General features: G+C 39.0%; 2 pseudogenes; both read right to left on the bottom strand.

The window, feature by feature from the left end:
- Positions 1-259: 259 nt before the first annotated feature.
- On the bottom strand, positions 260-977 carry LOC124971501 (F-box/WD repeat-containing protein 7-like; annotated as a pseudogene).
- Positions 978-5,487: 4,510 nt separating this feature from the next.
- On the bottom strand, positions 5,488-7,215 carry LOC124971837 (receptor expression-enhancing protein 3-like; annotated as a pseudogene).
- Between the last annotated feature and the right edge of the window lie 6,294 nt (positions 7,216-13,509).

Below are 13,509 nucleotides of genomic sequence, written 5' to 3'. Positions count from 1 at the left end.
TGGCCTCTAAATTGCAATCCTGCTTCAGCCTCTGGAGTCACTAGGATTACAGGTATGCACCAACATCTCTGATATGACATAGGTGTTGTATGTCCTTTTCTTTCTTTCTTCTTTTAATATTTAGGCATATGGTTTGTGGGTCTCTGTTTTTTTTTTTTTTTTTAATTATAGGTGTATTATAATTCTTTCAATTTTGGACAAATAATCCCTTATTTTTGGCAGTAGTTAAATGAAGCATTTCAAGTAGTGTGTGTACATATCACCTGAAACCTTTCAGTTATTCCTGGATGCCTGTAGGAGGTTGGGCAGATCTAATTCATTATTTTCTTTGGCCATGGATTGCTCTCAGGTTCCCAAAAATTGTTGGTGTTGCTGAACATGAAATAAGCCCAGTGGTACTTCTATACTCTGAAACTTTGCATGGTTTCTTTCCCAAAAATAAGGAGCAAACATTAGAACCATGGTCCAAGTTTCTTCCCATTTTTGTTGTCTTTGTATAGAATGAGGAGGAGCGTTGATGGATGGGCAGATTCATACTACCCCTGGAATTTATGACACTGTTACTATGTATGTGTTCATCTTCTCTGCTACATTCACTAAACTGGTGGAAATCATCACTCCCCTGGTCCGTTTCCTCTTCCTCTTCACATCCCCATCTTGTTTCCAACATGTTTTACATTTTCCACTTGTTCTTGGTTTCCTGTGAAATCCTCATCTACTGAAATAAATTCATTATTATTTCTTTCCACCTGTTCTTGCTGGGAATAATTTTCATTTCCAGGTCTAGGTTCAGTTCCAACAACTTCACCATTCCTTGCAGTGTGCTCCACCTCTTGTCTTAAGTTACTGCTGCTGCTGGTGTTCCTCTTCTACCATAGGATTCATCTGTTCCTCATCCTCCTGGCTGGAGGAAGGGGTCTCTGAGAACCTCCATTTGGTTGTCTTTTGCTGTCCACACAGGGAAATTCCTGATTCATTTCCAAAAGTCAGCTTGCTATTTCTTGGACCTTGACTAGACAGTAAGAAGATACAAAAGTTGGGCTGGGGTTGTGGCTCAGTGGTGGAGGGCTTCCTAGCATGTGTGAGGCCCTGGGTTTGATTCTCAGCACCACATATAAATAAATGAATAAAATAAAGGTCTATCAACATCTAAAGAAATATATTTAAAAAAAAAAAAGACGATACAAAAGTTTTCACATTCAAGTATTCAAACAGCCTTTTGTTTTAGTCAGCTTTTTCACTGCTGTGACTGAAAGGCCCAATCAGAACAACTGTAAAGGAGGAAATGTTTATTTAGGGGCTCACGGTTTCAGAGGTCTCAATCCATACATAGCAGGCTCCATTCTTCGGGGCTTGAGGTGAGACAAGACATCATGGCAGAAGAGTATGGCAGAGGGAAACAGTTCACATGGTGATCAGAAAGCAGAGAGAGGGAGAAAAACTCCACTCTCCAGATACAAAATATGTACCCCATAGCTACACCCCCAGTGAACCACTTCTTCCAGCCACACTCCACCTGCCACTCAGTTAATCCCATCAGGGATTCCTTCACTGATTAGGTTAAGGCGATACCCCTCCACATCCAATCAGTTCTCCTCTAAGCCTTCTTGTATTGTCTCACACTTGAGGTTTTGGGGGACACCTCACATCCAAACCATAACACCTGTTTTTTCCCACTAATAAAATTAGTTTATTTTATCTTAAAGTTTTCCAAAAATACACTTGTAAATTTACCCACATACTGGGATAAAGATAACCTTTACAAAGACATTAAAATTTTCTAAGTTATTCTCTTTTAGCTATTAAAGTACACAGAATAGAAGGTGTTATAAAAGAGAAAATGTTAAGTCATGTTCAATGTTTGAAAGTTGCTAATACCCATTAAATCTTAAAAATATTACTAAAAGCTTAAATCTTAAAAACATTTAGGGAAAAAATTTGTGCCTTCCTTTCAGAAAGCTTCAGATATAAATGGTGTTTACTAAGAAATATATACTGCATACCATAGTAACAATGATCTTCTCAAATTTTACCTAATTGCTTTACATGTTGGGAGAAATCCTAGTTCTTGGCTCGCAGCAGTTAATGTCTCAAGTGTGTAAACTTGCAGAGAGGAGCATTCTGCTCTGGCCACCTAGGAAAGTAAACAACTGCCCCAAATTGACCTGGTGTTACCAAGGGAACCTGTATAGGAGCCTGGTGGTCTGATCCCCCGTGGCACATTGTGATTGGGCAAGCAACTTATAAAATGTATACCTGTTCCCACAATAAACGAGTTTGCAGGCTGCTCACCACAACCCTGCTTTCACCCAACTCCTGGAGTCTGGGGGTCTTGACTCTGCAGCCCTTACCTGCGTCTGAGCTAGCCTGGCACCCCTACATTTACAGATGAATCAACCTACATAGGAGAAAACATAGGAAATTGCTTTTAAATATATAATTAGCTCCCTAATTTTCCTGGTATTAAAGAAAATTTAGAATGTAAAAATTACTTGTATTTAACATAGAATAATATATTTTAATAATATAAAAGTTCAAGCATTTCCCAAAAGTACAAACTGTGTTATTCCAACAAAAGAATGAAAACATATTTCTCTCACCAACATTTTACAGGAATTTAGAATATTTACATATCTTATAACTGTAGAAATCTTTGGTGATGACACATGGAATAAGATCCCTGAAAACACTCTAATAATTTTGTTCCATCAATCACTGTAGTCAAGTATTTACAATCAGTAATGGTGGCAGTATCATTTTTTAGCCAAATATGCATATACCACGAGGTATGTGGAGGGGATCTTATGTCAGACCTAGGTGGGTTTACATAATTACTTAAGCAATAGACTTATTTCTGGCTCTCTCTCCTTTCTTTTTTTTTTTTTTTTTTTTTTTTTAAATACAGAAGCAATACCCTAAATAATAGATCAATTCTTACTTCTAAAACTTTTGAAATAGTTAAGTACTAGTGAACAAACTGAGTGAATATGTAGTAAAATAAGATATTGGTTATAATTTCTGTATAAATTCCAACAGCTACCAAAATACTAATATCTGGGCCTCAAGGGACAGTAAGGGAAAAGCAAGGCACTGTAGTCTATGGACAAATTTGCATTTCTTAAAATCAGTAGACTAAAAATCAGAGGGGGGGTAGGAGGATGGGAGGTAGAGAAAAACCTACTCTACCTTAAAAGAAATAAAAGTGCATAAGCTTATTTCACAAAGATCAATAAGGAGATGCTAAAACACATTAAGGTGACAAATTACAATTTAAGAAATGTAAAATGAAGAGAAAGAAAGCGATAGAAGAAAACAGAAGGTATCAACTATGTGTAGGACACCAACAGTAGAAATATATCAGAGAAAGGACTGTGAACATGAAGGAGTGCAATTAAACTGAAGAACTTGCATTATTTGAGACAGGTATCTTTGATGAAGCATTTTGATTCTATAAGATAAATATTCTTTCAATTTAAAATAGTATGCGCCAACTAAAGGATGGTGTTTTTTTGCTGTTGTCCGTGTTCGTTCCCCGTAGTAGTCGTTGTTGTTGGCGTCGTCGTCGGCGTCGTCGTTTGTCGTCGTCGTCGTCGTCGTCGTCGTCGTCGTCGTCGTCGGCGTCGTCGGCGTCGGCGTCGTCTTCCCCCCCGCCCCCCTGCTGGGGATTTAACCCAAGGGCCTTGCACATGCCAAGCATGTGCTCTACCACCAGGATAGCTGTGATAATGTGATTAGATTTGAAAAAGGTGAGATGGCGCCAATCAACTAGCACAGATAATATTCTTGATACAAAGTCATTTATTTGACCTTATCTGGCAATTTGCAATGACATTGCCTCTGCCTAGGAAAAGAAAGCACAGTGTGGCTTTATATTGAGAAATCCAGTATAATTAGAATTCATAGGAATTTTGAAAAGGAATTAAAGTCCTTCCAGAAACCAAGAGGCTAAAAATTAGTCAAGGTAAAGTAGATGGAGATGTTCACAGAGTTAAATTTTGGGAGAAAAAATATTGAATGAACTTTTATTCGGTGTTATGTATCAAGAATGTGAAACAGTCAAGAAAATACTAAAGACTAGTATGGATGCAACATATGAATTACACTAAGGTACTCCTAAGCAAACATTCCATTCTTGGCTAATACTCCGAGGAGGTCCTGAATGTACATCACCAACTGGCTTCCTTTCTTAAAAGGTAGAAAGGTCAATGATCTCAAAAATCTCTCCCTTTGTGTTCTCTTTTGGGCAAATAAGTAAAATGGTCAGTAAATTAGCTTGTACAAGTTGGATTATTGATCACTAAAACCATTGCCAAAAATATATTGACTTAGGGTTCACAATACATACTTACTAGTACAACCTTAGAAGCCTCATAGTTTAATACCTACAATCTCTTGGATTAAAAAATTTTTAAAAATAACTTCTGATATGCAGGATTAATGGTGTCTCATCTTCAGGGAATTTATCTCAGTCAGAAAAATATTCAAATGATTTGAGTCAATGCCATATTTATAAACCAGCAGCACATATCAAGGCCAAGCTTGTGAATGGATTGGCTGTTGGATAATTTTATGAATCAGAAGGAACCTAAGCACTACACTGATCTCCAAATCTATTTAATGAAAGCTACCATTTTTAAAAGCTGAAAATGTAATTGGTGTTGACAAAAACATACTAAGTTCAACTACACTGTACAGCTAATTATGGAAAACTGGTTAGTATTTAAAATAACTTCTTGTTTGTAAAGGAAGTAACTAGAATAGTTATAATTGAATAGTTAGCTATACTTCAACAGGAAAGATGTATTTCAAGGTATAAATCTGCCATATCAGAATAAAACAAGCATACAGTTCAACAAAATTTAAAGTCAATGCACAGTTATAAAATAAGTAAACATTTTTCGAGTATGCAAAACTAGTCAGCAAAGTGCTATGTGGATACCTGGTTTTCAAATATTTTTTTCAAAAAATTTCAGTTAATGGTGAAAAAATGAGAAAGCATTATAAAAGTAAAAATTAAAGGATTATATAAAATATACCTTATCATCTTACATTATGTCCTTGGTATGTCACTGCCTGTTCAGAGGCCTATTTATTTATTATCCTCATGTGATAGAGATCACGTAGATAGAAGTAAACACAATGTAACACCACAAAAGCTAATGTATCCTGAACCATAAAGACTCTTTTCAAGTATACTGTGGGTCTGTGTTTCATCTTATATCCCAGGCACTCAATGTCACTGATGAATATGAAAACAGATAACATGGTTTTTTATAATTTTGATATTTGTATATTAATTGACTTTGCATAACTACCTTTAGTAGTCAATATTTGAAAGTAATTATTAAAGAAATAAAGTTATTTAAATTCATGAAAGTAATTCCTATCACTACCACAATTTTAAGAACTATTTTAATATGTAAATCCTGAATATATCATATTACAAAATGAAGTTGATATATTAGTATTATTTGGGATATCTGAAGAATAGATGACTAAAAATACACCTTCTTCACTTTATATTTTAGTGAATTTATATTTATATTTATATTTTACCATACAGCACCTCCTTGGGCCTCTGCTGGTTTTCACAGATTTCATGCTTTGTGGATCTCGGAAGCCCTTTGTGTGTTAACATCTCATCATCTGAATATGGCCCATCTGCTTCTTCATCTGTCTTCTCACCTCCATCTTTCAGTGGAATTCCATAAACAGCTGATTCACTAGGGGTTGGTTTGCTTTCCTTTTTTGCTTCTGGTAAAGGCTGATATGGTCTTTGTCCCACAGGCTCATCACCTTGTATGGCTGTTAAATCATGCATACTGAAACTTCTTAAACATTCAGTTATTGCTCCTTGGCTCTTCACTGCTGCGGTGACAGCTTTAGTAGCTGCTAGCTTTAGACCTTGCCATCCAAAGGTTACCATGGTCTCAGCCTCTTTCCTTTGCTTGTACAATATAATCATCAACCTCCCTCTCCTTTGAAGAAAGAAGTAAATGAAGGAATTTTCTATATATTAAACTTGCTATTTTGGTATAGGGTATAGGGAGAGAGCAGCCATATGACAAAAGCAATCTTCAGTTCATAGTACAAAGGAAACCAAGCAATTGTTTGATCTGCTTTTGTTTCAATCACACTGTAGAGGACAAAAAACAATCTAGTACATTATCCAGTGAACATACTCCTTCACATTTTTTGTTTTCAGTTTTGTGTGAATTTGCAGGATAAAGCATTCTAAACACCAGTACCAGGGCTCTGGAGATTATCCAGGACACCATCTTCCGGCGGGCTGGGGCCCCGGCTCTGGGGAGGACAGACCAGGCTGCCAACAGCTGGCCTGGTGTCTGCATGCAGCCAATCAAGCTGTGGTCGGTGCACCCCGCCTAACATCTTTTGAAAATCTTGCTGTTAGTGGAGACTCTGCTTTAGCAAGGAGCCCTGGTCCAGAGAAATTGTGTTGGTTTCCTACCTCCTTCCGACTGAGGCAGCAGCTGGGGAAGGAAGCTCTAGGTAACTCAGGAAGAAGCAGTGCTAGTATTGCTCAACCAGGCAGCCATCCTCTCTTGGGTCTCTTTAGTGCTACTGGGGAAGAGGAGGCAGCAGTCCTTTTCACCTCCTCTTTTCCTCCTCTGGAAAGGATGTCTTCTGGTTGTGGTTTCAGTCTTTCCAGGCCACTTGTCCCAGAACAGCCAGTTTTGTTTTTATAGTTTCCTCCAGGACAGATGCTGCAGCTGCCTCCCCAGGCCCATTCTACCCACCCAGCTGACTGCATTCAGGGGTAAGGCTGGAGAGGGGACTCTAAGAACTCCCCCACTCCTACAGAAAAGTCAGAGGGCCGGCATCTGGCCAAAGGAGAATATCTCTGAGGGGGTTGGAAGGAGGGGGAACATAAGGAAAAGATGGCCACACACTCCTCAGGCCACCGCAGCCTCCCTTTGAGAGTGGGATCCCAGTACCCAAGGAGTGGGGTAGCTGCTGAAGCTTGGGTCCTTGGCTAACACAGGCTAGGGTTCAGATTTTAGGGCCCCGGAGGGTGGCCAAGGCAAGGGAGACACAGGGGACCTGGCCACCTCTGGTTTGTTTGGCCCCCTCTCAGGGTTCCTCAAATGTCCCAATGGCTCGGACCTAACCCATCCCTATACCTTGGGAATTCTTTGCCCCATTTCATGGACGAGACAGAAATTCCAGACCAATCCTCAGCGTCCTCTTACAGAGGCGGCCACCTCCCTGCAGCCCAGCCAGCTGCTGGGGCTCTGGCAAGAGATCCAGCTGGGGCTTGTTTAAAGCCTCATGGAAGAGAACAGGGCAGCCGCAGCTCCCTCTGGTTTAGGTTGGCGCCGAGGGGTGTCCTCGGCGGCCAATGCCAGGGCTGGAGCTCTCTGATGCTCCCTCCCTCACTCTCACCACAGTGCTGACCTTAGCTCTAGCAGCTCAGCTCACTAGCGCTGGCAGCTCGGTTCACTGCCTACCTCCACGCAGAGCTGCGGGAGGTGGAGGTGGAGGAGGAAGGGCGGCGCCTACTGATGACGCAAGTCACCTAGCGACCGCTCTCTTCCGCGGCCATTTGCCTTCCGCCTACAAGTGCAAATTTTAAACGAGAATGTTGCCTCTGGAATTTGAAAAAGTACTAACAGATATTGGACTTATATGTAGTTTATGCGTCACATCAATCTCCCTGGCAGAAGATGTCGTTAATGTAATGTCCATCTGTGTTCCACGAGAAAGGTAGATGTCATCAAGCTTTTATCTGCAAGGATTGTGTTTAGTCAAAATGCTACCTCATGGCCAGCCTGGAACAGGGCTCCTGGGAGCAGGAAGGAAAGTGCATTTGAAAGGCTGCTGAAATAGGCACAAACCAATCAGGTTAGCTAAATGTGTAAGAGCAACATATTTACTGCTTTTGACTGAATAACAGCAGTGATTTTAATAATATTGAACTTTGGTTAAGGAGGCCTTGATGAATGAAACCAAAGCGTTAAGGTTGTGGTAAAAAAAGCATCATGAGGCATCTTTTATTTCTTTGACTTATTTACCTGGTTCAAATTTAAGAACAGACTGAATTAGCCTATCAAAAGTAAAAGCATACTGACATGTGCAACTAATTACAACAAATAAAAAATTAGAACAAATAAAAAATACATATATTATCAATTATAAAAAAGTAAAAGAAGCTGATTAAATCAACTCCACATTAAGTGAGTTCTATATAATAAATTTTATCCTCAGAAGCCCTGAATTAACTTACACAGAGCCATTGAAATATTTTAGCTGAGTGTTCATTGGTCCCATTTTCTCAGGGTAATTTTGTTGTCAACAATTCAATTTTAATGTATTAATCCTTGCATCAGAGTATTTAGGTCCAATACGGAGTGTTTCTAGAGGAGTGAGTATTATGACTGAATTTCAGACAAGGCAAGTGTTCAAGATAGGCATAGCCATCTTTCTTTGTATTATATGTAGTTACTGTTTTAAGATTAGAAGCTCCAGAATATGTTTACAGTTCATGAGATGTCCAGATGTAACCATTTACACCCCACTATAACTAATCACACTAAGTTTTGTCAATTAGTGTGGTTTAGAAATACTTACTGTTAAGTTGTAATCTGTGTTGTAGAGGAACAAAGCTGATCATCATCTTGTTTATCTTTTTCCTACATAAATCTTTTACATATAAATTAGTATAAATTTTGAATTTTCAGTCGTATCAAACTATGTGAATTTTACTTTAAATATATACTCATGGTACATGAACACATTGATAATATATTAATATTAATGTATCAATACACAATTTGAAACCTTTTATTTTATCCTTTTTCCCCTAGTGTATATAACTAATAAGTGCCTGGGGCTACAATTCCTTCTTTGACCTGAGGATTGCTCATTAATAAAAGTACAGAGTTCCTCTTATTTTTCTCCTTGCTTTGGAGCTGGCTTAACTGACAGCCTTTTTTCCTCTTAACATTTTTAAATGTGTTTTAGGATTTTACCTGGCTGAAGTTTTCATTTTGCATTTATTTTTCTGGTTGAGGAAAGGAAACAGGCAAGGGGAAAGGACCTGTGACACTGGACAGCAAGCCATTCGATTCCCTTCCCCCCAGTCCCTCATCTTTGAACTAAAGGCTCTGAAATGGCTGATATTTCTGTGCTGCTAAAACATTCCCTAGGATGTTTCCTTAGCCAATTCCTGTTGTTTAAGGAGCACCTGTGGTGAGCATTTCTGGTGGTCTGTGGTCCCCTTCATATGCAGCCATGCCCTCTTCTAGGACCACCCAATTGACTACATTTGGGTTTACAGCAGACCCAGGTGTGCTGTGCAATGACAGCTGTCATTTGCAAAGGTTCCAGCAGGGAGTCCCTAGCACTGAAAAGAGCCCAATGAGAAGGAATGTGCATTTCCATTTCTTTATTTTGCTAACTGCTTCTGGGAGGGGCGACAATGAGGTATTCCTGCCTTTTAACTGAAGTCTTTTGTACTGCACACCTGGTGTTGGCTCATGGGGGATGGGGAATAAAAGCCAAGGACACAAGAGAGGGCGTGGACACTGCAGTGTCGCTGTAGACAGATAGGTGGCAGCATGTCCCCAGTAATGGGGGACCCTTGTCAGCCTGAAAATTCTGACCTGTATCCAGTTTATTTCTGCCAAGATAGCCACTCTGTAGGAGAACCCTGGACACGAGGGGAATTTGACGGGTGTTTTAGTCAGGCAAGACACTGAGGAGGCAGCACAAATACACACCAAAAAAAAAAAGAAAGAAAGAAAGAAAGAGGAGTATTTTATTTTTTATTTTGAAATCCTAAAGAGAAGAGGGCAGCAGCAGCCCTTGCAGAGCCATAGTAGTCTTGTAGGACATGCACACTCAACCAGCCCATGGGGAACAACAGAGACTGAGAGGAGCTAAAAGCTGAAGTCTGTATTGAGATCTAGGGTGTAAGTCAGGGAAGTTTCCTGAGAGGAGCTGTAATTGATTAAGAAGACAGTATCATCTTGGAGGCCACTGTGATGAAAAGTGGTTACTTTGGCTCATCTGAAGCAGCTTTGTTGGATATGGACATGTGCGAATGGGTCAAGTAGGTTGTATTGAGCTGTCCCTTAGGCAGATATTCACTAGGATTTGTTTGCATAAATCAGATTTGTGGAAGTGGGAGAATTAGAAACAGTTAAAGGTATCTAAGCCCTGTTTCTGGCATGAACAAATTCAACTGAAATTAGAAATGGAAGTCAAAATGACCTAAAATTATAAGAATTCACCATGTTCTTTTTCATGGAAGCTGTACCATATTTAATTCTTACCACCTATGCATAAAAGTCCCAATTTCTAACCCTAAACCGGTATGATCAAGTTACTCAAATGTGCATCTACTTTCCGCATAGATTTTATATGTGTCTTTGGGGTTTTTTTGTTGTTGTTTTATTGAACTTTAGGTTCATATGAGACTCATATCAAAGAAACAGCCTGGCCTGTGGTATGTGCCCTCAACCTTTCCTTCAGCCCTGTGGGATGGGTACTAGATCAAAAACTTAAGCCTGGAACTCCTTAGAAAGTCATTCAAGAGGTTATATGTCGGATTGGAATTGGAGAAAGTCGTTGAAGACACCATTCTTTTATCAGTTAAGCGAGCAATCTGGGAAATATTGGGTACCTTCAATATCCTTTCAACTGACCTGGTTCTTGATTTTAAGTGGAATGTATGTCTCATTACTACCAGTACTGTGTATGAATCAAAGGGAATAAGGAGTGTCCCAGCAAGACCAGGTCTGGCATCATGGCCTTATTATACACCAGTGGCTAGTGGATACATGCGAGTTTGCTTAATATTTTTGGGCCTGTGAAACAAGGCAGTCACAGGGTTTTTTGTTTGTTTGTTTGTTTGTTTACTTAAAAGGTACAATTTTCAGGTCCCGAACCACTCACTAGTTTATATAATAAATGTGAAGATGGAACCATTTGCTGACCAGGGTGTTCAGTGCTCCGATGTTTGCAGTAAGTTTGGGCATTTTCATTATTCTTTGGGTCCTATCCTTTATTAGCGACATCCTAGCTGAAGGATGGAAAGTAGCAAAAACCCATTAATCTCCATCATATATCATGGTGAGCAGTGCTGTTCACTTAGTCACAGATTCCCATTACTGGTCACTCTGTTCATCCCAAAGGGATTATCTGGTACTCAAAGGTTCTGTGTGACAGGGTGGCTCAGGTACCATTTTGGTTTCTGACAAGCAACTGAAGCCAGAAGCCATCTTTTCCTCCTGTTGGAACTTATCAGAGGGTACAAATTTGGCTCTGCCTATCTTAAGCAGGCCTTGGTAGCCATGAAAAGGTGTTACTACTTCCATGACCCACAGCATAATGACCAAGTGGTTATAGAGGATTCCAGGCTCAGGGTGTGTCAGAGCCTGTTTCCAAGAGAGCCCAGTTTTATGCTGCTTTAATGACATATGAGATCAAAAGGGGGAAGAGTTCTTTCACAGGATGCCCTGGAACAATTAATGGGCGTCATGAGTGGACCAATGATTACTATATACACAAAAGAGGTTGACAAATTACTGTGAAGAAAAATTTCCCCCTTTCTTTTTTGCTTTATCTTTTTTTAAAAAGTATTTTTATTTTTAGTTATACATGGCAGTAGAATGTATTTTTTCAGAACACATGTAAAGCATACCTTGTTCTATTTAGGTTCCCACTCTTGTGGTCATATATCATGTGGAGTTACACTGGTCGTGTATAGAAATACAAGACTAGGAAAGGTGTATCGAGTCAATTCTACTGTCTTTCCTATCCCCTTCCTCCTTCCCTTCCCTTCATTCCCTTTGTCTAATCTAATGGGTTTCTCTCATTCCACTCCCATACCTCCTTCTTTTGGGGTTAGCATCCACAAATCAGACAACATTGGACCTTTGGCTTTTTTGGATTGGCTTATTTCACTTAGCATGATATTTTCCAGTTTCATCCATTTACTGGCAAATTCCATAATTTCATTCTTCTTTATGGCTGAGTAATATTCCATTGTGTATGTGTATACCACATTGTCTTTATCCCTTCATCCATTGAATGACACCTAGTTTGTTTCCATAGCTTGGCTATTGTGAGTTGAGCTGTAAACAAGAATGTCGCTGCGTCAGTGTAGTATGCTATTTTTAAGTCCTTTGGGTGTAGACTGAGGAGTGGAATAACTGGGTCAAATGGTGGTTCCATTCCAGGTTTTCTAAGGAATCGCTAATACTGCTTTCCAGAGTGGTTCACCAATTGGCAGTCCTACCAACAATGTATGAGAGTACGTTTCTCCTCACATCCTCGTTAACATTTGTTACATATATTCTTTTTTTTTTTTTTTTTTTGCGGTGTTGGGGATTGAACCCAGGGCCTTGTGCAAGGCAAGCACTCTACCAACTGAGCTGTCTCCCCAGCCCCCTGTTACTTGTATTCTTTATAACTGTCATCCTAATGTGGTGAGATGGAATCTCAGTGTAGTTCTAATTTGCATTTCTCTAATTGCTAGGGTGAACATTTTTTCATGTACTTTTTTGACCATTCATATTTCTTCTTCTGTAAAGTGTTTGTTCAGTTCCTTTGATTGGGTTATTTATTTTTCTGGTGTTAAGTTTTGTTTTTTTTTTTTTTTAAACCAATAATTTTATTCATTTTTATTTATTTTTTAATGTGGTGCTGAGGATCGAACCCAGTGCCTCATGCATGCTAGGCAAGTGCTCTACCACTGAGCCACAACTCCAGCCCCTGGTGTTAAGTTTTTTGAGTTCTTTTTATATCCTGGGAATTAATGCCTTATGAGGTACTGGTGGCATCTTTTTGTTGTTAATACACGAACTGGAATGACTTGATTTTGATTCCAGAAATTTTCTGGACTAGGTATTTCAAATATGAGAATTTGTATAAGAGAATATCTTAAAAATCTGAAATACCAAATAGTATTCTTTTCAACCATTATTTTCTTATGCATTCATTACATGCCTAACTAGTCAAGCAGCCAGATGGTGAAATTAATTAATTAACGTTACTGTGGTAGATAAGATATAATCACTTCTTGTGTTTATTATTTAGAAGAATAATTAGGAAAGTGCTTAGTCATGCCAACTAGTTTGCTAAACATGATTCATATGCATTAGTTCACAGGAAGAGAAAAATCAATTTAATATTACTATCTTAAGTCATAATATTCATAATATCCAAGGCTTGGTTGCAACCAATCCTCCTAGAAGACAGTCAGAGAACTTAAATACTAGTAAAATCTAGTGATTGAGATTTGAGTATGCTGAGCCACACACAGGCATGGCACTGATGAGAAGCAGCTACATCAAGTCTTACTAGGGTATCGGTGAATAATTAGTGCAGTTCTTAATTTAAAATATCTTACAAGCATTGCATTTTAGGAAAACAGCACATTCCAAATCCCACAAACCCAAACATAAATGAGAAAGGGAGAATGATCTTACTAATTAACAAGCAACAAAAAATGTAAATGCACACAAAAGAAGCATTTGACTTTTA

The sequence above is a fragment of the Sciurus carolinensis genome, chromosome X, assembly GCF_902686445.1.
Source record: "Sciurus carolinensis chromosome X, mSciCar1.2, whole genome shotgun sequence".
NCBI classification, from domain to species: domain Eukaryota; kingdom Metazoa; phylum Chordata; class Mammalia; order Rodentia; family Sciuridae; genus Sciurus; species Sciurus carolinensis.
This window is presented reverse-complemented; position numbering and strand designations above follow the sequence as displayed.